This window comes from Labeo rohita, unplaced genomic scaffold (assembly GCF_022985175.1).
Source record: "Labeo rohita strain BAU-BD-2019 unplaced genomic scaffold, IGBB_LRoh.1.0 scaffold_1087, whole genome shotgun sequence".
Classification (NCBI taxonomy): Eukaryota; Metazoa; Chordata; class Actinopteri; order Cypriniformes; family Cyprinidae; genus Labeo; species Labeo rohita.
The window spans coordinates 1-27,551 of record NW_026127216.1 but is presented as its reverse complement, the minus strand read 5'-3'; the positions used below and the strand labels follow the sequence as shown (position 1 = coordinate 27,551).

The 27,551-nt window shown below is 39.5% G+C and overlaps 1 long non-coding RNA gene across 2 annotated transcripts; it reads left to right on the top strand.

Annotated features, from left to right (window-relative positions):
- Window positions 1-10,204: 10,204 nt before the first annotated feature.
- LOC127157480 (uncharacterized) lies at window positions 10,205-15,398 on the top strand. Of its 2 annotated transcripts, XR_007825914.1 has the most exons (6): window positions 10,205-11,015; window positions 11,312-11,390; window positions 11,888-12,012; window positions 12,507-12,654; window positions 13,016-13,101; window positions 14,980-15,398. It is a non-coding gene; the product is annotated as an uncharacterized LOC127157480 (long non-coding RNA). The 2 variants fall into 2 exon arrangements; XR_007825915.1 differs by lacking the exon at window positions 11,888-12,012 and having other exon boundaries at window positions 10,212-11,015.
- Window positions 15,399-27,551: the final 12,153 nt, after the last annotated feature.

The window sequence follows — 27,551 nt, the reverse complement described above, 5'->3', positions numbered from 1 at the left end:
TTTTCCTATATTATATGTACATATATGTACACATATATGTGCATATATGTACATATAATATAGGAAAACGGCCAATTTATATATGTCACATATATTAAAAACCTATATCAAAACCTATATTAAAACATATGTTTATATAGGTTATTTCCATGTGGGACATTTCCTTCTTTTCCACTATTTTCATACAAGAAAGAATTGACCTTGTAAATGTTTCAGGAAAACGTGTAGACATCATAGCTTTCCATCTCCTCTCACTTATTTGCCATAGTTAAATTCCATAACATGCCAATTACATGTGATACCAATTTCACGTGTTCGCACATAAGTTTTTTTTTTTTTTTTTTTTTTTTTTTTTAGTTCTTAGTTATTGCCTTGATAATAGAAAATATGAGCTAGGCATCATGTATGACAGCTGCCAAAGTGAGATATGAGCTAAAATGACCAGATCCTGCCATGAGCTATATAGGAGACATATCTTGTATGTACATATAGGGCTTTTTTGTAGATATAAAGAAGCAATACAGGAGACCTATATGGCCTGTATATGCACATATATGCACCTCAATTTTGCCTATATGTGGCATATATTATCATATATGTGCATATATACTGCATATAGGTTTCATATATGCGCATATAACCTCATATAGGTTCTTTCCATGTGGGATTTCAAAGTTAAGCAATACAATACAAAAACACTCCTCTTTCTTTAGTGGACTTTAAAATGTCCTTGCTATTATTAATAGCCCAGAGTTTTGTGACCTCGTTACATTACATAGCTACTGTTGCCCTTATTTGTGCTTATTTTGCTACTATCTGGTTTAGTCACAATTAGAATTTTTATAGATCCCTTGGTAAATGTATCATTTGCCCTCAGTATTCAGAAAACAGACACGGTCTCTATAGAATGGACTACATATGTCACAGTATCATTTAAATGGTTAGTTCAGCCAAAATGAAAATTCTGTCAAAACCATAAAACCTTTAAGATATTTAAGATATTTTTGATGAAATCCAAGAGCTTTCTGACCATGCATAGACAGCAAGGGTCCTACCACGGTCAAGACACAGAAAGGTAGTAAGGACATCTGTAAAATAGTTTATGTGACATTAGCGGTTCAACCGTCCTTTATGAACCTATAAGAATACTTTTGTGTGCAAAAATAACAACTACATTCATCGATTTCTATTTCTTTTCTTCTGGTAGAGTTTGCTGCCATTATGGAGATTGTAGTGGACATGAAAGAGTTAATATGTTTTTGTCTCTGTCACGTGTTTGTGGTGGAGAGTCACAGGGTTACGTGGGAATGAGAATATTAATCACCTGTTCAATTAGAGAAGAAGGGAGAGGGGGTGAGCAGGGGCGATGTATTCTTTGTTGATCAACATAATACAACAAATCTTTATGCCATCAGTCTGTCCAATAAAGAAGACCAAAAAGAGAATTTTTCCCTTACCAACACTGTATTCTTGTTGCGTCGCAAATGCAATGAGTTGCTGTTTTAGCCTCTCAGAGGTGTTTGGTAACTACAGAGTACAGAAAGTATAACGACTCACGTGTGTAATGCTGCTGACATAGTACATGCATGTGCTGCGCCTTGAGGAAACCAACAATGACAACAGACTGTCCCAGAAGGGAAGAAATCATTTAATAAAGTCATTATTTTTGTTTTTTCTAAATTCTGTTTTTTTTTTTCTGTTTACATTATTCTGGACTCCTTTTTAACACTAGAACCACCACGGGGTAAATTTTACCCATACCTGTTATTCAAATGTACATAACAGATTTTCAATAAAACACTCAAGTCTCCCACTCATTGACTTTTACTAAAATTGTGTAATTTAAAATCCCCTGGTTTTAAAAAGTGTTTAGATAACACCAGATCGAAAAACGGGGCATTTATACCTAAAAGCGCCAACACGGGTCAAATTTACCCATATATATAAAATGCCTGTGTGTTCGCACTGTCATAATCTTGCCGCTTATGTAACATTGTACATTGCTAAGCAGCGCCTTTTACTTACTGAATTAGCGGTTATTAGTTTCATAAATAAAGTCAAAATGAGTAAAAGAAGGAGATTTATTGATGCCGAAGAGGTATAAGAAGCACTAGATACTGATACTGTAGATAGAGTCTGATACTGTATAAGTTATGCGTCCTGGGTCGGCTCAGTATCTGATGGCTCATCTGACAGCGATCTCATATTTAGATGTTTTAGCCTAAAGTTACTCATATTGTTCAAACTTTGGATTAATTATTTAACTTTTGTTTTGCCATTTATATTGTTTATTGTTTGCTACTTTGATGCCATTTATTCTAGTCACCTGTTTCCTGAAAAAAATACCCGATCTATGTAATGAATACATTTCCATCATTAATGAATACATTCATTAATGATTTTTTTTTTTGATTACCCGAAGTTTATTGGTGTTGTTCACTTATTAATTTATTATTTTTTAGGTGATTAATAATTTACTAGGTGAAGCAGTGCGCTTGAATTTGTCAACGCATCATCCTATGCAGTGTGGTGAATTATTATTACACATTATTGTCTATAGGCTATTTTAGTAATTTAAAAAACATGAATCGTCTTAATATATTAATTAATAACAATGAGTTATAATATTACACCACCCAAATATGTAGTTACTTCCTTTTAATTCTCTTTGTCAGTGCAGGCTTGTTTAGCTTATATCAAACTAACGTCTCGGTTACGTATGGTAAGCCTCGTTCCCTGATGGAGGGAACGGAGACGTTGTGTCGAGTAGTGTACGACACTAGGGGTCGCTCTTGGGAGCCCAAACACCTCTGACAGTATAGAAACAGGCCAATGAAATTGGGTGTGCAGATTTTCACAGCTGGCCACGCCCCGGCCATCCGGGTACAAGTAGGGCAGCTTGTGCATCTGCTCACTCGTTCTGATCTGAGGAGCCGAGCGTCTCAACTCACTCAGAGACGGTCCAGAGTTGTGGCATGGAAGACACAACGTCTCCGTTCCCTCCATCAGGGAACGAGGGTTACCATACATAACCGAGACATTCCCTATCTGTTGTACACTCTGAGTTGTGTCGAGTAGTGTACGACACTAGGGGTCCCCCAACAAATCACGCCACAAGTCGTGTCACGAGTGACCGGGCGCAGATAGTAACAAGCCAGCGTGTTAACATAAGTGCGACTCACCTCTTCGTGACCTTCCAACGTCCAAGAACTGACCTGTACAGCAGAGTCCTGCAGCCGGGCCTGTCTCAGTGGAGCGGCTGAGTGTCTTGGCAGACGTTGGGGAAGTGACTATTTCCCGAAGGAAAAAGGCACTACGGAGCTCACAACCTGCCCAGAGGGGGGGGTATAAAGTGAATATCATTAGATATGGGATCTGACGTGGGTCTCACGCTAGGGGAGACTACCAAATTAAGATCCTAGAGACAAACCTGTCTTTAGGGGAAACACCGCACCATAGAGAGTTATAGGTGGAATTACACATATGGGGCCACATAAGGAGCCACTACATACGGGGCACAAACCCGACCAAGAGTTAGTAAAGTAACCATACCTTGTGTTGGGATTTTGCAGCGAGTTCCTCCGCCGAACTCTGCCACGTCCAGAAGTGCCAAGTGATGGAGAAGGTGTCCAGGGTTCGCGTCAGGAAACCTACTGAACTTATAAGCGTTGTTACGGCCCTATGAGTTTGCCGGTATGTTGCGCTCTTTCTTTTGTCTTCTCTTACTATCATCTCTCAGGTTACTCCCCTTGGTTTCCGTTTGGCTGGGAAGGTGCCTGTCATGGTTAACCGGAGTGACGTCGCTGCCCGCGCTGCCAATCACGGACTGCCGCTCCAGTTTAAAGAGACGCCTGAACGAGCGTTCGGCTGCTTTGCTTGCGTTGCTACTTTGTTTTGTTTTGTTCTGTTAGATTCTCTTTTGTTCTAGCCTGGTTGTTGTTTCTTTTGGGTCCTACTTAGTGTGTCTACAGTTATTAGCCTTTTGAGGCGAATACGCCTTTTGTAACTCGTGCTACGATCTGGTGATCGTTAGTTTTCCCCTGGGAAAAGAGGATAGGAAGATGTCACGTGACTTACACGGTACCACACGTAGCAAACCAACTGTTCAGACACACCAGGTTAGGAGTGAGCGCCACACTTGTATGTTTTGTTTGCTTAGTTAGTATAGTTTATTTAGGGCGTTTTTACGCTGAAGACTGTTCTTTTCCTTTTCTTTTGTTTACAGTTAGGTTAGAGGTTAATGCTAAGTTAGTTTGGGTTTTGTTATATTGTTTTCTTTTCTTTGGCGCCACTTACGTTCCCTTTTCCCTTGGGTTTATTAATTTATTTATTTGTTTGGGTTTATTTTGATTTGTGTATATTTTTCCACTGTATATATTCTACATTTCATCTTTTGTATAAAATCCTTTTCACTTTGTATAAATAAATTTCCTTATTTGGCATTATTTTTCGATTTAAGTTTGGTTTCTTGCCACCTTCACTTCCCCCTAATTATCACTACCTAAATGTTACCTTATACACCCTAGAATTAACATCAAAGTCGTAACAAGCGTAATCACCATTTTAGGGGAAGCGCTTAAGCAAGCTCTACACCCAGCCAGAGCTTGCGATTGAAACTCTAGCTGACACTGGTGTAGCCCAACCTGTAGCTCTTAAAGATGTCTGTTAATGAGGCTGCAAGGCAAGCCTCCGGCCTGGTAGGCCGTACAGATCGCATCCACATTTTTTTTTTTTTTTTTTTTTTTTTGTGGGAGATCTTGGTTTGGAGACAGCCTTCCCCTTCCGCTGTGCTCCATAACAGACAAGAGCTGACCAGGACGTCTGAAGTGCTGAGAACGTTCCAGGTAATGCGTGGGACACGGACCGGGCATGATAGGATCAGGTTGGGGTCATTTTCCTGGTGTGGAATAGCTTGCAGGGTTACCACCTGCTCAAAGGGAGTGGTGGTTACCATGGGCATGTATCCAGGCCGGGTTCCCAGGACAACGTGAGAGTTCACCGGCCCGAATTCCAGGCACGAATGTTGACGGAGAAGGCTTGAAGTTTTCCCGCTCTTAACAGGGGTGAGCACCACTGGGGGGGGCCGTCTAACAGAGAGGGCACCGAATCACCCGGCTGAGGGCTCAACGGATCTTAGTGTAGGCCCGAGGACCACAGACAGATCAAGAGGGGATGTGGTGTTACCGAGCGTGCCCCACCGATCTGCCTTCTACCAAGTCATGGTGGCTGTACACGGACCTTGATGTAGAAGCAGAAAGGTGCCTATTCAGGCCTCCTTGGAGGAGGGATAGCACAGATTTGATGCCGCAACTCCGTGTGTTCTACCCTTAGGAAGAACCTCTGCGCCAACCCCAGGGCATGCCACCGTCTGGCTCAGTCCTGTATAGGGTGCTTTCTACTGTGGGTGGAAGGTTTCTGGAGGCTTCCTGGTCGCATTTAGGGACCATAGAAGAAGCTCCAGAAACCTGGGCGCAGGTGCCAGATTGTGCCCCTCCCCTGAGGAAGGAGGTTCCTTCTCAGGGGGTGTGTCAGGAAGGTAACGATGGTAGGAGCACGAGCTCCGAGAACCAAGTTCCGTTGGGCCACACAGAGCTACCAAGAGAATCTGTTCCGAAACCTTCCCGACATTGCACCGTGTCTGTGCAATAAGGTTTACTGGGGAGTAAGCCGTACGGTCCGCTGAGTGTTAACGGATCTGAACCGAAGGAGTCCTTCCCGTATACCCTACTGTAAAGAGTGAATTCCGGTGAGACAACAGAACTACCTGTGCCTGGCCGAATCGACCCTAAAACAGCCGGACCGTCTGAGGGTGGAGCCCCCCACTCACCTCGAGGTGAACCTGTCACCCGGACAGTGAGTGGCGCACAACAGCCTATGTCTGTGCTGGCTCCAGGGCAAGAGATGGCGGGTGAGTTGTGATATGTGAAATATGTGACATATATGTGATATGTGAAATGTTAGCCCTATATCCAGGGCTAACATTTGAATGGGCGCCTGAAGGGGCCCAATTCAAAAAACTCCTGTTTCAGATTGGCATGAGTCGACCACCCATCCTAGTACAATGAAATAGGGGCAAGAACCCCTTCCCTCATTTTGGCTGCCGGGGTAGGCTCTATCGCACCCTTCCCAGGGGGGCTGCGATTCCTGCTTAAGAACCACAGCATTCTCGCCTTTCTCTGAGTCGATTGTGAGAGAATGCCATAGACTTCAGCGGGTGCCTTGCAACCTGAGTTGCTTAGCCAAGTCGGTTAGTTCTTGAGAAGCTAAGGGAGGGATCGCCTAGCAGTCTCAGTGAACTATACCCGACGTACCTAAAATGGGGATGTCGCTGGATAAAGCAAGGAGCATCGTGCTTGGAGAAGAAGCCCCAAGAACACGGTGTGTCTTTGCCAACACGCAGAAAACCAGGTAAGTGCCCAACCACCCTGGTCTGCAGACTCAGCATCTAGCCGTCACATGGAGGGCTATTTGCTGCAAAATCACCGGGATAACCGGGCCTATATACTGACCAGGTAGTGACTGTCTGTGGAGACAGACAGTCAGAACCGGTGTGCCGAATCCACCTCTCATCCCCGGGTCGAGAGTGGATCTGGGTGGGTCAGTTAGGCCGCCTGCTTTGGATTGCTTTGTCTGAGGACAAGCTAGAAGCCTAACGAGGGTTCTAGCCAGCCTACTGACAAGCTGGTGTTGCCACCTTCCCACAAGAACCCCGGCTGTCGCGGGGCCTCAGGAGTTCTATAGGGGGCCGTCCGTGGCCACCGTGAAGGACTTGCGTGCAAACGCTGCAGAAGCCATGCAAGCCTTGCCCGGGAAGAACTTACAGGCTCTGGACGGGGGTCATGGGAGGAACCCAACAAGCGACAGCGTATTGCGGGGAGTGCCCCTCAATCGCCCCCTCCGCCCTGTGAACCTCTGAAACCCCCTCGCTGGACCCCCATCGAGGATGGTGTAGGAGGAGAAGTTGGACTATCACGTCCCACCCGTTTTCTTTTTTTTTTAAACAGACTTTCTGTGATACCATCAACCTCTCGTGCACCTCCGGGAAACAGGCACTGGAAACGAGCACACCGGTCGTCACCCAGATGTCTATTAACCAGCCCTTCCTTGACTGCCCGTTTCAGGCACGGCCGCCATTTTAGCGTCTGCCTCACACTGAGAATCAACCCCCCACAGAGGTTTGCTCAGCTGAAGCTTCAGCTTTAAACAGTTTACGCCCTCCTAGCGATGCTGCCGCTAACCTTTTCTGCCCATTTTAGAAGCTCCGAATAAGAAAGTCAGCTGTAACGAGACAGACTAACAAACTCGTCCGAAAGCTCGACCGCGGGACGCGAGGAGCGAGAGGTTCGCGGGGTTTTCACCCGGCAAAACCATCCGTGCTTCCTAATGCTCGCCACTGACGCCCCTAGCAACGGCCTTGTACCTGGAGATAGAAGGACCGTAGCGGAAAGCGGTCAGGGTGAGCCGCGGCTTCACGTAAAAGCACGCGGCTCGCGAGCAAAGCGCGCCCATGATCATGTTCTCGCCAGCAAAACATGAATCAACAACAAGGCTGTATCAGCGTGAGCCTTACTCAGACTGAACACAGCGGTCGTGTCGATCGTATGGGAAGGTAAGCCGCAACCAGGATAGCACGGAGGAAAAGATATGTTAATCAACACACAATCCCACCGCGCTAGCTCTTTCAGAGAAATACCTTTTTTTAGAAGGAAGATTCCTCTTCAAGATCGCCGTTGACGCACCCAGGGGACTCTCATTCATCTGTGTATGAGAAGGGAGAGACCGCTGTCTGTGCCGTAAAATCCAACGACGAAGAGGTGAATGTTGCTGCTTCTCACGCAGAGACGCTGCATTAGGCTCCGAAAAACAGAACGAATGAGCAGATGCACAGGCTGCCCTACTTGTACCCGGATGGCCGGGGCGTGGCCAGCTGTGAAAATCTGCACACCCAATTTCACTGGCCTGTTTCTATACTGTCAGAGGTGTTTTGGCTCCCAAGAGTGACCCCTAGTGTCGTACACTACTCGACACAACTCGGAGTGTACGACAGATAGGGAACTGTAGCTTTCATAAAAAGCCAACAAGACAGAAAATATAGTTGATGACTAGGCAATAATTTCTGGACACTTCCTTATGAAGACAGTGGCATAATACAGTGAAATAAATGATCTTTAGTCATATCAAAACACTACTCATGTGAGTGGGTAAAATTTACCCGCATGGCGGTTTTAGGTATACAGCGACCCCTGGCAGTTCTAGTGTTAAAGGGTAATTTAGTTTTAAAAATTTACTCCTAAAATTGAATTTACTCCTTCGGTGGATCTCGCCGTGCGTAGCATCGCGTTCTTCCTCTGAGGGAAATATAAAGCGGGTCTTCTTCAAGTAACAAGATGCAAGTAGCCGAGATGAACAATAGACAGTCTCGCTGTGTTGTTGACGTTGGTGTGGGCGGTACCCCGTGCGCCCCTCCACGTGGCTGATTATAATAACAAACCGAAAGTAGCTCATGGGCGTGATCAAATTAAAAATAATTAGGTCTGACGAGAAAGACTGGACATGGTGTTGGTTTCGTACAGATTACTTTAACACATGATATTTGTTTTCGATAAGACTTACTTCATTTAAAAGTAGACATATCAGGCTTTATATAGATATCTCTCTCATGTCTCTGTGTGGAGTATTCGCAGAGTTTTAGTTCATTTTAGTGACGCATTTCTGAATGACGATCACAGAGAACAACGCGGCAGACTGCATACCCTGTTTGTTTGCTTTATTTCACAAAACCACAGAGTGTTGTTGTTATTATGAGTGTATACAAATAAAAGTACATTCCTTACAGATTCGATTGATGTATTGCTTTTATCTGTACGATCAAAAATGACGGAGTAATTGAAGTTCTTTTTGGCGTTATCAGAAAAACGGCCACAAACCGCGCCGGCGCGTTTTTCGACCCCAGAGGGTTAATGAAAAACATATCTAATTAATTAAAACAATGAAACGTATACAATTTAACGTCAATTTATCAAAAGTTAAGTTATGTGTAGGGCAGTGGCGGCTACTGGTCTGTCAAATAGGGGAAGCTCATTTTCGGTCTACATCATAAAATTGTCTATTTATTTATTCACAAGAATGTGCCTTATTGTCATAAGTAAGTCACAATGCAAACAATCGTAAAAAAAAAAAGCTTTAGTTTTATTATGCAAAATATGATGTATTTTTTCTTTTAGTCAGATGCTACTATATAGTATAAATATTTTGCAATTTAAATAAGGTTATTATGGAGATTTATTTATTTATAAAGTATTTTAATAGAAATATAAGGTTTCATCCCAGCTAACAGGGAACGTTCCCAGAACATTCACCAACGTTCTTTAAAAGTTGTGTAAATGTTAGTACGAAACGTTATTAAAATAATGTTTTTGGAACGTTCTTATAACATTGTTAACGTTCTTGTAACATTGAGAGAAAACGTTCTCAGAACAACGTTCTTGGAACGTCTTTAGGACGTTATTAGTAATTAATGAATGTTCTTATAATGTTGATAGAAAACGTTCTTACAACAACGTTCTTGGAACGTCTTTAGGACGTTATTAGTAATTAATGAATGTTCTTATAATGTTGATAGAAAACGTTCTTACAACAACGTTCTTGAAACGTCTTTGGGACGTTATCTGTACTTAATGAACGTTCTCCTAATGTTGAGAGAAAACGTTCTTACAACAACGTTCTTGAAACGTCTTTGGGACGTTACTTGTACTTAATGAACGTTCTCTTAAGGTTGAGAGAAAACGTTCTTACAACAACGTTCTTGAAACGTCTATGGGACGTTACTTGTACTTAATGAATGTTCTCATAATGTTGAGAGAAAACATTTTTAGCAGAACATTCTTAGAATGTTCCTGTAATATTATTAATATAGGCCAAATTGTAAAATATATTTAAGAATTATATATGGTAAATGTCATAACCTGTGACATTCACTATACATAATTATTAATTGTGCTCATTATAAACAACAGTCTTGCTTGTGATTTTGATCAGTTATTCTATAATACAAAAAAAATAAGATCTTTTTCATTTATTTAAAATTCAGGTGACATTTTATCACAATCTCCATTTTTTTTTTTTTTTCAAATGGCACAACAGTAACAAATGAAACCACACTGAAATAAGTTATTAATTTAACTTTTTTAACTGCATAAAAAATTTAACTGCAGTTTAAACGTGTACATGCACATAACATAGCATAACATAACATAACATAACATAAATAAATGAAAGTCTTGATTTTATATTAATTTAAAGAATATAATATTAAAATGACCACTCATTATAATAATAAAAATTGTACAGAAATCATTATCATCACTGTCCTGTTATATTACTGTGCAATGCCGCGAGAAAGTTTATGCATTTGATCATAGTCCCTTTAAGACAAGTCATTTCACTCGACACCTCCCAGGCATGCAAGCGCAGCTCCTATCTCTTTGAATAAGGAAACATCAAATTCTGCAAAACTGTTCATTAAGCTTTCGATTAAATTTCATATTCGAAAACACATTAAATCTGACAACAACAGTCTTATAAGATTTATTTCTTATGTTCAAATACATTTAAAAAAGCTTTTTAATGCTAGACCATCCAATACACATGCGCAGTCATGAGCACGAGTTTTCAAACACTGCCTGTTTCTATAGGAACCGGAGCTTCTAACGGTCGCTGCAGTGACGTAATGAATTTACTAATCAACGACTGGCTCTTTCATTTAGAAGGCGGTACTTATTCGCCTTTACGGACACGTATGATGAGCACAAAACAAGTCTGTAACTGGTCGCCATTTTGTGAGGGTCATTCATTCGCGGTTCAATCAGTTATGGGGTGATTCTTGAATGATGTCTGTGTCTGTGCAACCAGAGTCGGTTTATTGTGTGTATTTAAATTGTGATGAAAGTCAGCATTTGATCGTCGTTATTCGCGGACGCACAAAACAACTTTGAACACACACATCACAAGAAACGGTAAGAGCCAGTGTTTTATTTTCATATTTAATGTTAAGTGTTAGCTTCGTTTAATTACCATTATTTAAAATAGAATATTTAGTCACCATAAAATGTATATCTCACCGATTATTTTTGCTATAGTATTTACAGTAAATTGGTGTAATACTGAGTGATTGTTTTGAGGTAAAATATATATATATATATATATATATATATATATATTAATTAATTCTAAGGCATCTTTTAATCTTGCAAATTATTATTTTGTATGTTCCAATCGATTTCTAATGTTCCCGCCCAAAATCCATCTGTAGTGTCGTCCTAACATTAAAACTGGTTGTGGACGCCATGCTTTCCTGAGAGGGTCCTTCGCGGCAGTTTGGTCGGTTAACGGTAAGTTCAGTTGATTTTGAAAATATATGCATGCCTTAATATAATTAGGAGCAGGACTTGCATGACACAAGCCTTAAAGCGTGCAAACAAAATGTTTTCTCTTTTGTGGTTTAGCTATTCCATTTTAATATCAAATACACTCAAAATTGTGTCAAAATGCTCATTAATAGTGCAGTCATGTAAATTAAGTCGGGTTTGTCTTACCTAAACAGTTGTTGAAAACCAAAGTTTGTCAGTTATCTGTGCTTTAGGCTTTAGTGACAGCAGCATAATAATCCTGCTTCTGTCTAAATGTTAAAGTATCCTGCAGTCACCAATTCTATTACTTAAAACTCATTATATATTACTAGAATAGTTGTATTTTAACCAGATGAAACCAGATGATGGTTTTAAATCAGTTATTTCTATCTGTGTCAGCTTGAAATATCAGTTTACATTTCCATTCATTTTGCCATTAATTGTAATAATCCAATGAGATTTTTGTTTGCTCTACACAGATCTGATCTCATCATCATCCAGTCTGTCTGGAATGACATGAAGAAACAGAACGAGACAGAATAAATCCAGAAGATGTGTGGCAACGTCTTTAAGATGCTTCAAGAGACCTACCTGCGGAGCTACAGTACTGTTAAAAGTTTTAGACACTTGTGTGAAAATGCTGTAAAATGAGGATGCTGTCAAAAATAATGCCATAAATAGATCTTCTTTATCATTGAACTTCTATTAACTAAATTTAATTAACATTTGGTGTGACTATCCTTTGATTTTAAAGCAGCTTTTGCCCTAGGTGCACTTGTGCTTAGTTTTTCAGGTAGCTTTGCAGGTAGGATTCTTTAGAATCCAGTTCTTCTGGATTTAGTCTGTCTCAGTTTTTGTTTCTCTAGTCATTCCAGACAGACCCAATGATGATGAGATCAGATCTTTGTGTGGAGCACTGACTGTTGTCAGACTCACTGGACTATTACAATTACTAATGTAAACTGATATTTCCAACTGACACACTGCAGCAAAAAATAGAAATAACTGACTTAAAACCAATTTTTTTTAGCTGCTGAAAATACTTGCGTTCTAATAATTTGGCCACCACTGTATATACATTATATTATATTTTTGTAGGTTTATCACCTAAGCCTCCTTGGAGGCAAAACACCTGGAGATGCCATCCGGATGGTGTTGCGAACAGTTGGAACAAACAGTGTTTGGTGTCAATACAGCATTAAAGGAAGGAATGGGGGAAGAGCTGGACATTGCGGCATGATCATTCGTAAGTATTACATTTTTAACTGACAGAATTAACACAAAGACATTACTCAGACCAAGCATCACCTATTCTTTTAAGAAATATTTCGGTAACACTTTCTATGAATCCCGTATTTATAATACATTATGATGGTATTCTTAAGGCATTATAATGAATGCATAATGCATTATAAAAAACCTTATAATATGTTATATCATCTCTTGAGTATTCATAAGAACAGTTTTAATGTATTATATTTTTTACTTATTTGTGGTTATAGTTTTTATAAGATTTTACTAAACCAAGACTTTGTAAAGGAATGTTAATTAAAAAAAAATGCTTGTTACTTACATGTTTCTTAAATTATGCCAAACTTCCTTTCTAGAGGCTTGCCAAAAGATGCATCCAAAAGTGCCAGTTAAGGTGTTAGAAGAGTTCATCTTGAAGTATGCTCCCCATCGTGAGTCAAGGGTGAGTCAAAACCCAGAATCATGACAAAAGTAATAAAATAAATGGTTCTACACAAATTGTTTTGTTTAAATAACACATTATCAATTCTAAAGGAAAAAAAAAACTGCATGACAATTATACACTGTTTCGTTTCATTTTCACGATCATGCTACAAGTTCACAGAAACCAATAGGGGTGCAACAGTTCTCTGTAAAAACCCGAACCGTCCCATTCTCCTCCCACGGTTCGGTGCGCACCAGGACTGCGGTTCAACTTTAATCTGACAACGCATCAGTAATATGTTTTATATAACAACACGTAAAACAAACAGGGTTCGGCTAATGTGTGTTTCTGTTGATGGATGTGCATTCTGGCTTACCAATACGTTACAACAACAGCGATTAAATAAAAAAACGTGGACAAACCATTCTTGTTCAATGCGAGTGCCGTATGCTGGAATATGAGCAGTCATTTATTCCGCCATCTCGCCGATGCTTATAGCGCTCGTGTGCAGGTGAGACCTGAACAGCACACATTGCTATCTTGATTTCAACTAAACTCATTTAAGCTTTGCCAGTTTCAACATATAAGAGCCATAAGACGCAAACTTGTGCGCAGTGAGAAGTGAGGAGATCTGTGTGTGCGCTCATCGGAAGCGCGCAAATCCGCACCTCAGAACACGCGCACATACTAAGCTCTTTTATTGTGTTTGAATGGACAAATTCACACAAATATTTGTCAAAATTCCCATCTTGGCAAGTATCCTAGCAGACATTGCCGGCTAAAGAAAACAAGCAGTAAGTCATTGATCTGTTCGTGCACGTATAACAACAATGGCGTCTGCATTACCACATCTGATCAAAACACCGAGTAAATCAGTAGGAAACGTATGCAGACTTTGTTCAGAGACCTTCAAAGCATCTAAAACTAACAAATTAAAAAAAATTATCTAAAAAAAAAAAAATTCTAAATGCTGGCAAAGGGTCGGCCGGGCTTGGAAAATAATACTTTTCCCAAATCCCGTCGGCAAACAGGCTAAAATATCTCTTTTTGTCTCCACTAAGTGCCTCAAACAAAACTCCTGGACATCTCTTAAAGAGTCTATGCCGTTAACCTCACATACTTTTGAGAATCCTACGTTTAGCTGATCTTGATAAATGCTCATTGTCACTCATGTAAACACGACAGTTTTTCTTCTGCAATCACACGTCTGCGCTTTGTTTCCCGGCGGACCGAAAATAAACGCGACACTCGCGTCCCCCGGAAATCCGATAAAATTCAACCAATCAGATGACGACTTCGACATTCCTGAAGTGTTTCCAGTTAAGTGTACCATATGCATCAGACGTTTAGCCAACGTTCCGTGGGCGTGACGTCTGAGGCTGAGACTACACCTCACCTGACTGTAGCCCTAGTAATTCTGAAGACCTTGATTAGCTTTTTTTTTTAGGTGTGTTTGATTAGGATTGGAGAGTGGCCCTCCAGCATTCCCCACCCCTGATTAAGGATTACCTAAAATATTTTTAAAAATGATGTGATGAAAATGTATTATTTGAATGCTTATATTTTTGTAATCTGATGATGCTTCAGAAGACGTTTTTCTTAATGCTGCTGTTGTCTTTAAAAGTAGTGTATGCCAAGTCAAATGAGTTTGGCATCTACAGCATTTACCTTATTTTCTGAGTTTTCATTTTGGGGTGTACTCTTTTACAGTGTTTTCTTGAACCGTCCTATTGTATAACTTTTTTTGTAAACTGGATTTGACTTTTGAGTGATTACATTTTTGTAGAACTTGCAGCACAGATCCTAATAAATGGTTTTGCATAGCCACACTAATGACTTCATAAGCATTTTGTAATAACACAATTTGTAACATCAGCCAATCTGTTTACTTTACAGATGGAGTGTGAAGAGACAGGCCATGGACCACAGTTCCCGCAGTGATAGTTTTTCAGCACCCACACACAATTCAGAAGTTCTCACTGATTAAATGTTAATATGATAGTTTACGTTTACCTGTGAAGTTGTCCTTGTCATGAATATTAAACTAAATGTAAAACTTTTTTACATGATAGGCAATTTTCACTAATCTGTTTAATCTGTTAATGAGGTTTTTTTTGAAAGTGTGCATCTTTATTAATTAAAATACCTGAAATGCCTGCAATGTGCTTGTATCTGGAATGTTGTAATAATGATGTTGAAAGATGATGTTGCAACACTGCTAATCTTAAAATAACATTTTATTAAACTATACTTTGTAAAGTTCCAAATAATTGTTTTTAGAACTTTGTATTTTTAGTAAAATGTGGGTAATGTTGTAGGAACGTTATGCTAACCATAAAATAACGTTCTAGTAACGTTAAGCAAACTGGACATTTTAACGTTCTTGGAATGTTCCAAATAAACGTTCATAGAACGTTATATTTTTAATGAAATTTAGGTTGCAAGAACGTTGTAGGAACGTTATGCTAACCATTAAATAACGTTATAGTAACGTTAAACAAACTGGACATTTCCACGTTTTTGGAACATTCCAAATAACGTTCCCACAACCAAAACAGAACGTTAGCAAAACGTTCCCAGAACAAAAATTTGTTAGCTGGGATTATGTTATGTTAAAATTTTTCAAGATTACTATATATATATATATATATATATACACATATATATTAATTTATAGTCATCCTCCATGTTAATATTTAATGTAGTAATCTATATATATATATATTGATTACTACATTAAATATTAACATGAATGAATGAATGAACGATCTAAAAAAAATATTAAACTCTGTAAAAGTGAAACAAGGAATGTGGTGTATAATTGTGTGAAATGTATGATGAAAATCAAGCAATTTCGCCAAGCAAATATAAAGAAATAGGTTTTTCAGCAGTTTTTATTTCGACTGAACTTGAGAAATCCGCGATGGGACTGAGCGCGAATAGCTTCAGCGATTCCTTATAGTACAAAATCGCTGTCAGTCAAAAGGAGATCCAATCTTTCGACAGACCCTCCAATCATCACGCAGAAGCTCGGAGTCCAGGCCAGCCCACTCCTCATTTGCTCCTCATTCACCCCCAGAGACGCTGAGCGTCCGTGGGCGGGACATAATCGCAGCGTTTATCCAATGACCGTCTAGTTTCAAAGCACTGAAAAAAAACGTTCAAAGCAGCCGCATTGAAGTCAATGGACGCTGGGCTTCAACGGGGAATTGCACTGTGACGCTACGGGAATGTATGAGAAGAAAATCAAGTCAGCCGACCTGCTATATCTAACTGATTCTGAACGAACTCATCTTTGAGATGAACGTTTTCTAACGCATTTTTAGTCAATAAAATGTTAATACAATAGTACATAATTTGACCATTAATTTTGTGACATTATAGGGGAAGCTGAGCTTCCCTTGCAGTCTTAAAGAAATCGCCACTGGTGTAGGGCCCTGTGAAGTGTTTTATTTTTTCTACCCTTACATTTTATTGTTACCAGATTTGTTTTACCATGTCTACTTATTTAAATGCATAAAACAACTTTTATTTATTTCTACAACAGCCTTATGAAATTCTGAGTTGTATAATTAATTTTTTTCTGGTTATGAAATAAAGGCATAAAATGTTAATTTATCTTTTAATTCATGAAAATTTAATTTTATTTTTGGCAAATAAAGGTGGAAGATGGAAGAAATATTGTGTAACAAAAATGTGCCTGCACCATTAATTCATAAAGAGACACGCAGTGTCACGAATCTGGTCGGTGCTCTGTGGACCGCTCACCACCAGATGTCACTCTCACCCCATCATTACACACAGACTGTTGTTCTACACCCCCGGACTACATTCCCCATCAGCCATTGCACTTTACTCACGACCAATCAGCGGCGCTATAAAAGCCCCGGACTTTCCATGCTAGTCACGGATTGTTAGATTGTATTGTGTTGTTAGTGTTCCCGAGTTCCTAGTTTCCTTGTTCCCGTGTTTTGGTTTTCTCGCCTGGTTATATCGTTTACGACGTCTCGCTGCCTGCCTTTTTGACTAACGCTCTGGTTTATTGGATTATTCTCTTCTACTGCCTGTGATTTACCTGTCTGCTCCTGTCTCGACCCCGCCTGTACGACTATGTATCTGTCTCGTCCCTTTAATAAAAGCGTGCACGTGGATCCGCTCGCCTCTCGTCTTTCACACCGCGTTACACGCAGAACATTCAGGATTCATTTTTAAAAGGTATTTTGTGGCGTAATATTTACAGATACTAGTCTATATTGCGATTTGTTTTGAAGTGTAATGACCGGCTTTTAATTAATTCAATCAAACTTTGACAAATTCTGTGAATTCCTCGGAAATCATACAGCGATACAAAAACATTCGGGGCTCATTAAAAAAATCTTTTGGGGCTCGAGCCCCAATGATGCTCCTGGGTATATTTTGTGGGAAAAAAAAGCATCTTAAAGGGGTCATCGGATGCTAAGTTCACTTTTTCATGTTGTTTGAACATTAATGTGTGTTGGCAGTGTATGTACAAATCTACCCTATAATGATAAAAATCCATGCAGTGGTTCATCTGTAAAAATAATATCCCCTTTTTTAAATCGAGTCGTTCTCAGATGTCTGTCGGTGTGCTGTCACACCAATAAATAACAAACACCTGCAATTAAAAAAATTCCTCGACTGGGATTGTTTACAACCTCATCTGGGATAGTTTGAGGCTGCATTTAAACTGCATTTTGGAAGTTCAAAATCGGAGCACCATTGAAGTCCATTATATGAAGAAAATTCCTGAAATGTTTTCTTCAAAAAACATATTCTTTAAGACTGAAGAAGGAAAGACATGAACATCTTGAACTGGCAAAGAGATGAATACATTATCTGTAAATTTTTGTTGTGGAAGTGGACTTTTCCTTTAACAAACCACAATAATGAAGAATAAACCAAAAATACCTTTGCTTGTTCTTGAACTTTCATTCAGTAGCAGGCACTCTAGTAAAAAAAAAAAAAAGATTGTTATCGTCATTACCCTTCAGCGTGCATTAAGAGTACATTATCTGTAACTTTCTGTTCTGGAAGTGGACTTATCCTCTAATTTCAAGGTTTAGAAGTAAGTAGTGTCAGCAGTAGCACACATGACTAGAAAATTGTAGTTCATTTATAAGTTATTATTTGTCAGAGTGTTATGTTTGCTAAAATGATAAGTAATGGTTTACCGTTAAAATGTCTGAGCACTTCATGCTGACAAATAATAATAACCAGCTAATATTGTTTTTAATAAATAATTTTAAGAATGTTTTTTTTCTATATTTTATAAAAGAATAGGAGAGTTTTTGCTGGCAAATAATGCTGCCATTTGCAGTATAAGTAAGACCAAGTATTATTTTATTGCCGAAGCGGCGTCCTAAAATGGCCGACAGAGCGCAAGTGACCCAGGCGGGGTCCCAGGTACGGGGTGATGGGATATGTAGTGTGTTAAAAGTCCGGGGATGGTCAGAGGGAGCCACAGAGACCACGTTTGTGACAGATGGAGTGAGCAGAGCTCATTTGCATTTAAAGCAACATGCAACACAATGGGTTGATGTCTGCAGAGCTGATTTTGATAAGGTTGAAAGGGTGTTGTTTTACACAACCATTGATAAATTTTAACCAAATAATTCTAAAGAACAATATCAACTTGGAAAATGGACATCTGATGACCCCTTTAAAATTTTAAATTGACTCAACAAATAGTTTGAGCCTGCTAAACATACATTCTTATTCGGCTGAATCTGTAGTCATAGTTTTGTTGAGCTTTAGCCATACTTTGTTCCTCTGCAAAGCGCTTCAATAACCATGACAAAAGAGGGCAGGTATCACAATCTCTAGTTGGAGTGCCCGTGAACTACACTAGAGGGCACTCTGTTCCAGACTTTTGCCTTTCTACCCCGAACTCTATTTTCCATGACCCTCTGCCTAGGAAACAATTGCTCTGTTGTCATAATGCCACCCTTATAACAGTAGGCAGCATCTCCTATTACTGTTAAGGTTACTGGTACAATTTGAAAATACTCAGTCCATGCTGGAAAAAGCCTCCCAGATTGTTTTTAGACTTACCAAAAACAACATACAATATAAAAGACGTTTTTCTATGAGCAATACATGTCTGTTTCAAAGTGAATTAAATGGGAATAAAACTCTCTCTGAAGAGAGCCATCAAAGCCATCTTACCTGGCTAAGCTGTTCTTGCTGCCATGGTAAACAGGGGTCTGGGATTTTTCTCAGACATTCCAGCACCCAGTCCAGTTGTTGGGTGAAAGGGTCTGTTGGATTAGTTGTAAAATATAACTAATAATAATAATGTGTCTGGTTTGTTCAGCTGTTACAACAGCCAGATTGCAAGACAATACAAAGCCAACATATGGATTAATCCAGTAAGTCATGCTCATAGCTCCAAATTTACAAAGGATCAAAGAGGTGACAAGTTTTTGGACAACTCTGTCATCATAGGTGTTTATATTACATCTTTACATACATCTTTACATTAGCATGTGCATACTATCAAGCTGAAGTGCCATAAATGCATTTACACCGCAATATTTCAAATGCATGAAAATTTTTATAAGATTATTGTTTTACATATGTTTTGAACATACAAGTTGTAATGACTGTGTTATTATTCCTTCATTTAACAGATGTGTTTAAACGGCTGATTCATTCCGAAATGAGAATGAAATTTAGTCACATCGGTGCATTTTCATTTTTAAACATAACTTTTGCTTAGGTTATGCCTGTCATTCACACTACTCCAGCATTTTTGGCCCTGGAAAACACTGCAGATCCCGTTTTGGTTTGAAAAGTGTAAATGGACCAAAATAGAAACTTTTGAAAACAATGCCGTGGCTGCTCACATATTCGCACATGTATCTTTTTGCATTTTATTAAGAGCCTAAAGAATCATATCAACTTGTGGAAAATGAGCATCCGATGACCCCTTTAATGACCTCACTGTGAGAGGAAAATGTACACAAAGGGAAAAATGGAGGGAGGCAAAGAAAGCTGCCAGAGCTAAAGCCAGGACAACAGTGGAGTTGCAGACTCCTCCCCCAACTCCAGAAAGTCCACCACAGCTATGTGCTTCAAGATTAGTATAAATGTAGTACGGAAATATATGAATGACACAACTCTTAGCCAAGTAATTTATTAATAATTATAGTCACCTACAATAGATATGCATGTTTCAAACACAGTGTTATTATGTATGAGAATTTATTACATTTATTCCAAAAATTTATTTCAGTGATCGTGAAGTTTAGCTTGTATTAATGTAATGAACAGGAAATAAGAGACTCACTGATTTATCATGCAGCTCAAAGAAATATCAGTAGAATCTATTCTGATACATCACACAGTTTCACTGATGATCCGTTTGAAACCCAAAACCCAGGATAGAGTGGCTGAGTGAATGTTGTCTGGATTGTGTGGATGAGACTCATTGTGTCAAAGACGCTGTAGAAGGACAGAGTTCCTACACTGTGATCAACATACACTCCTATTCTAATGCTGGACACTATAGGAAGACGAGTCTGTATACTATTGTGTCTGAACGTAGAACTGAAGTGAGAACAGGACAAACTCCAGGACTGATCATTATATCCAAATCCACTCTCATTACCCAGTCCATTCCTGCTGATGCTCTTGTAAGACACTGATATAGACACATGCCCACTCCACTCAATCTCCCAGTAACAGCGTCCACACACACTCTCTCTACACAACACCTGAAACCACTGATCAAATCTTTCTGGATGATCCGGATACAGCTGCTGTCTGTCAGTGTCAGTAATCACATTATTCATTTCAGACAGCCAGAGATATTTATTCATTGTGTTCAAGTCCAGTGTGAGCTGACGGGAATCTAATAGAGATAAACACATCAGAATCAGGGATTATGCATCTGATCTTTGTAGCTGAATGATTCATGGTCAGTATATCATAAGTACAGTATGCCCCAGTACAACTTAACAGATAAATCATAATTTACCTCATCAATTCTAAAAGTCTTTCAACTTTTACAGGAAGAACATGAACACACTCTGTGAGTTTTTCTGCCTTATTATTATTATTTTTGTGACTTACATTGTAGGAAGTCATTCCTGGTCCTAGGAACAATGTTGGGGAATGTAACTTTGGAAATCAACAGACATAATTAATTATCATTTCAAGATAAATTTTGCCTTGCATCTATTTCCAAGACATTTCTAATATGATGATCTACATTATATGAAATGATGATGGACTCATTTCTGAGAGAATATTAATCTCCAGGGGCCTCATGTATAAAACTTTGCGTAGATTTCATCCTTAAAGTGTGCGTACGCACATAAGGCAGAATTTGCGTACGCACAAAAGTTTTCCGATTTATAAAACCGTACGTACGCCAGAACCTGCGCAAGGTTCACTTTATAAATCACAATTATCTGAATATTGTGCGCAGGTGCACGTGCTTATAGCTTACCCCAATCTCCTCCCGAAATAACCATATTTGGAGGTTAAGACCGCCTATTTTGAATATGTATGATCTCCCTGCATATTAATACGACCGATAATTGTCATTGATCTGTTTGGCTAAAAATGGAAGAACAGAAACGAAAAGCAAAAAAAAGAAACTTCACCGACTGCGAGATGGAGGTACTGCTGTCTGAGGTGGAGGGCCGAAAAAAAGTTTTATTTGGTGGGCTCTCTGCGGGCATTTCAAATAAAAGAAAGATATTAGAATGGGAGCAAGTAACAGAAGCAGTCAATGCTGTTACCTCGGTGCCTCGCACAGTCCAAGAGAAAAAAAAAATGGTCTGACTTAAAAGTAGTCGTAAAAAAAAGAATATGTGCACACAGGCGCAGTGTCGTAACAACTGGTGGTGATCAAGGAATCACTGACCTCTCAGCCTTTGATGCAAGGGTGGGTGCGATTATAGGGGAAACAGGATTAAGTGGAGTTCTTCCAGAATTCCAAGGTGATACGGATGTGATTTGCGGTGACGATGGTAAGTAATTGATTTATCTACACATTATATAATTTTTTGTCTGTTTAAAATTCTGCTTTTTTATTGTGGATAATTCAAATCAACCAATTAAAATTCCGTGGAAGTGGAAAGTCCTAAAATATCCAAGTGACAAATCTAGCAATAGATGCAGCTGCCCTTAAAATATATGTTTATTAAAATAGTCGATTTTCCTGTTTATTCATATGCAAAAAATGTAACTTAAAAAGACAAAAGCAAGGCATCAAGTGCACATTTTATTTCACACATTTACAGATATGCAATACAACCTTTATTTAATTAAACGTTTTTTAATGATTAAAGGAAAAGTTAATCCTGGAATGCCTTCAGGTCCAAGTGGGGTAGACAAGGGATGTAGGCTTAGATCCTACGTGCCACAGCCGCCGCCATCCTGTGTGCCTCCACCACCATCCTGTGTGCCACCACCGGCATCTTGTGTGCCTCCACCACCGTCCTGTGTGCCACCACCGGCATCTTGTGTGCCTCCACCACCGTCCTGTGTGCCACCACCGGCATCTTGTGTGCCTCCACCAACGTCCAGTGTGCCGCCATCATCAAATGCCCAAGCAACCCCATCCTGTGCGCAATCCAGTGCATCATCATCATCATCATCATCATCATCATCATCCTTTGTGCCACCACCGAGCGCTGGTAACTCAAGGCGTGTACTGACGGAAGAAGTCATGCAGACCCAACGTCACATGGTTCATGCTGTTAATGCGGTGTGTTCCGAACTGAAAGAAATAAAAACTATTTTGTCAGAAATAAGTGGTTCACTTAAAGAACTTGTGAAAAAATAAAAAGTTTGAATTCACTTGCCTTTTTACATTCCATTTATTACATTTATACGCCGCTGTATTGCCATAGCATTATGCACTGCATTAGGAGGGCCAGGGTCGGGTTCATTATCTTCAGTATGGGCGTTCGATGGAACAGGTATAGCATTCTTTTGAGCAATGTTGTGCAACACTGCGCAAGCCACCACAATGCGGCAAACCTTTGTAGGGCTGTACAATACTGTGCCACCAGACGTATCCAAGCACCTCCAGCGTCCTTTTAGCAGACCAATAGTGCGTTCGACCACTGAACGCGTCCGGCAATGCTTCTCGTTATAACGCCGTTCTTGTTCAGTTTGGGGTCTAGTTAGTGGAGTTAGCAGCCATGTTCTAAGGGGATAACCACTGTCTCCTGAGAGGTAAAACATTTACAATTTTTTTTTTAAGAAAAATATAACAAAACAATGAATGTAAATACAATGGGACAATTAATATAACATTTCAAGTGCTAGGCAGAGGTAACAATTATAAACAATATTATAAGAATACTGTAAAGAAAGTACATGCTTGTAAAATAGCCTACAGATAGCTTTTTTTTTTTTTTTTTCCAGGGCAATACTGATTCAATATAACATTTCACTTAATTTTTAAATGCTATAAAACATGTTTTGTTTCCTGAAAATTTGCATTGATTAATGTGAAATTTTGCTTTAAAAAAAATATTAAAATAAGTGTGGGTTTGTTTATCATTGGAGATTATAATTATACCTAAAAGAAAAAAACATTTTAAAAGGTATGCTTTAAACACATTTGCATCTTTACTCAATTACAATTACATGCGCATTCCTGCCGACTTACCAAGAAGCCATCCATCACGCACAGCTCCTGTTTGCAGTCTGTTCCCTACACTGCTGTTGGACAAAATGTAGGAATCATGAGTTGACCCAGGCCATCTCGCAACTACATTTGTCAGAGACATATGCGCATCACATATGATCTGCACGTTCAAAGAATGAAAATGTTTTCGGTTAACAAAAGCAAATTCATTCTCAGATGGTGCCTTTATTGCAACATGAGTGCAGTCAATAGCACCGATTACATTGGGAAAACCGGCGATTGTTGCAAATTGCATTTTGATGTTGGCCTGTTCAGCTTGCGTGTAAGGAAAACGGATGTATCGGGGTGCCATCCCCACTATGGCATCCCATACATATGGCATGACACGGCTCAGGGATGACTGCGACATACCCGATCGGTCTGCCAACTCTCGCTGGAAAGTACCAGTGGCCAAGTGGCCTAATGTGGTCAATACTTGTACAGGAACACACAGCGCGTGGTTTCTCCGCGAGGGTCTTTCCAATACTGGCCGTAATTCAGAACACAATTCCAAGAGGATGGCTCTTGGGAATCGAAATCGGCTCATGAGCCAATCATCATCATGAGCAAGGAAATCTTCACGGTCTCTGAAAACACGCTCCCTCCGTAGAGCGTCATTAGCAAGGTCTTCTAACAGCGCTAGAGCATCCATTATGATGATATGTTATATACGCACATACCTTTTTATAGCCCATTCATTAAAAAAAAAATAGTAAATTCAAAGTATTTGCACCTGGTTAAGAATGCTGATAATGATAATTCAGGTTGATGCAATTTGATTTATTGGGTAATGTAATAGGATAATTTAGAAGTTTTTCATTTTAAATAGTTATTGCTATTTGGGCCAGTTTGTGTCGCCAAAACACATACTCGTCTAAAAGAGTGCGTACGCACGGTCAAGAGCATCCTTACGGTGCGCACTTATTTACGCCAAGTTTATTTTTTATAAATCCCGATATGTGCGTGGAAAAATGCGTACGCATATTTCTATGCCCATTTTGTGCGTACGCAACGTTTATACATCAGGCCCCAGGACTTTACCTCTGTCAGAGATTTTCTTGAGCTCCTCTTTGCAAAAATCCTCCAGTTTGTTTCTCAGCTGAAGGACAGATTCTCTCAGGCCATCAAAAGAGACGAGAGAAATAAAAGTAATGTTGGGAACATCTGTACATTCAGAAGGTACTGAGACAGACTGGAAATCCTACAGAAAACAGTAAATTTAAACAGAAAATGGCACACTAACAAAACAGATGAGTGAACAGACAAGTAAACAGACCATTATTTATACCTCTTGACACCTGTTTCTGTCTTAAAGCTTCACAAAAACCCTTGGGACATTTTTTCCAGGTCAGATTTTGTTTGCTAATATACAGCCTTTCTTCCTGTTTGGGGTTTTCAAAATCAAATTCATTTTTGTTGTGAAATGTCACGTTTATTTTGTTTTGGTTTAGTTCCTGTTTGCCCTTATTTGGTTCTGTTCCTTTTTCTCATTAGTCTATTATTAATTGCTTCACACCTGTTTCTGTTCTCACTGATTACATTCTCTGTGTTCATAGGCCTGGCATTTTCCTCAGTTTACTAGTCTTGTGTTAAAGTTGTATTGGGTAGTTGTCTCCTGTGGCTCTTGAATATATTAAAGACTCTATTTTGGATTATCCCTTCAGCCTGTCCTTCATCCTAAATACCTGTGACACTGGCAAATAGCCATGAAAATAAACTTAATTTCAGGCTTAAATATCACCTGAAGCAACCTTGGAGAATTTGTTAAATACATAATTTAATTTTAAATAATAATAATAATAATAATAATAATAAATAGAAAAACAAAAACAAAGGAAATAAATATCTATTTGGGAGGAAACTGATACAGTCAAGTGAAATCATTTTACCATTAAGTAAGAAAAAATAGTGTTTGACTGCTAAATATATTTTCCAGAAAACAGCTCAGAGAAATGTTTACTAAGAGATTTTAAGAGCTGATTTACATTTGTTAGTGGTGTCTATTTTAACCAATAAGAGTCTGACTAATGGTAACATACTAATACAACACACAGAATAACTAACAACTACACTGCAGTCTTCAACTCTTTCTGCTCAAATGAAATGTTTCTCTTCGAGTCTCCAGTCACAGCATAATCTCGCTCAAGTCCACTATGATCCTGGTCTTCTAGATCTGTTACCTGCAGGAACTGGATGTGATTCTGTGTGTGTGAAAGCCGCTCCAGCTCAGCATCTCTTCTCCTCAGATCATTGATCTCCTGCTTTATTTGCTCCAGTCGTTCTTCAGCTTGATTCACTGCAGCCTTTTCCTGATCTCTGATAATCTGTGTCACCTCAGAGCAGCTTTTCTCAATGAAACGGATGAGCTCAGTAAATATTCTTTCACTGTCCTCCACTTCTGTCTTTGCAGAACACTATTAGACACACATCACAAAGTCAACTTCAGTGGGACCAAAAGAGGAGACTAAACTGAGACTGAAAAAAAACTTTTCTTCTTCTCCAGACTCACCTTATGAGACTCCACAGTCTCTCTTAGTTGCTGAAGATCTGTCTCTCTCTGCTGGATTCTCTGTTGTAAACATGTCCGCATCTCCTTCAGCTGCTTCTGCAGGACAAATGGGTAGTAGTAAATGTCACATAACACAGGTTATGCATGTAACCCTGGTTCCCTGAGAAGGGAACTCGAACTGCGTCCTCTAGGGGTCGCTATGGGGAACGCCATATCCGTGACCCGTTTTTGAAGCCTACATACAAAACCGACAACAGTGTTGGCCGGCAACAGCCTATGACGTCACTTTCGTCGCGACTCATTGCTGCCGGTGCGTCACTACCGGTGCGACCACAGTGTAAAAGGATGCTGGGAACCAGGGAACCAGGGTTACATACGTAACCTGACACATTCCCTTTCAAGGAACTTAAACTGCGTCCTCTAGGGTTCGCTATGGGGAACGGTATACCCACACTGCCATGCTGAGGGGAGTGCATGCCATGATAGAGGCGAGCACTAAGTACCAACTCCCTCAGGCTTAAGGGAGCTGCCTCTGAGACGTAGTGAAGGCTGTCAGTGACATCATCCCCTTCGGCCAAAGCCTGAAATGCATACCCGCAGACATAACCTGAAAGGGGTTAGCAGTAGGGATGTGACGAGATCTCATGAAGATATCTTGGCAAAACATTTTGCAGCGTTTAAATTAGAGCTGCATGATTAATACCTAAAATGTCCAGCTCTCGATTCAAAGACCCACGCGATCTTATTCCTGAATGACAACTATTTATCTATGTCTATTTGGACTGTTTCACATCGCGAGTGTCAGTGGAGCATGAGAAGCACGTTTTGTCGCTGCCCATGTTAATGAATCTGAGGGTCGGGGTAAATGTGAATGCAGAAAGAGCAACCACATTTTTCAACCACATTATAGTCATTATTTATGTGTTACAGACATTTAAATAATAGAAGTACTGGGATAAAAGTTTATAGTTTGGGCATAAACACTTATTGTCTACAGTAGCGATCAAAACTAAAGTATAACACGTGTATGTATTGTAACGCTTATTCTCTTCCGCCAGCAGGTGGCGACAACTGCCCATTTAAAACAGTATGTCACTGAATCATTTATTCAGGAGATTTCAATGGTCAAACAAGTCTTAATGAAGTGAGACACTGACTCCTTCATTGAATTTTTGTTTGTTTGTTTGTTTGTTTGTTTTGTTTAAATGAATATATATTTTTAAGAAACTTAACCAATAAACAGTTTGTCAGAACCACAAGTAAATTACGCAATTTTGTTTAGTTTTCTAA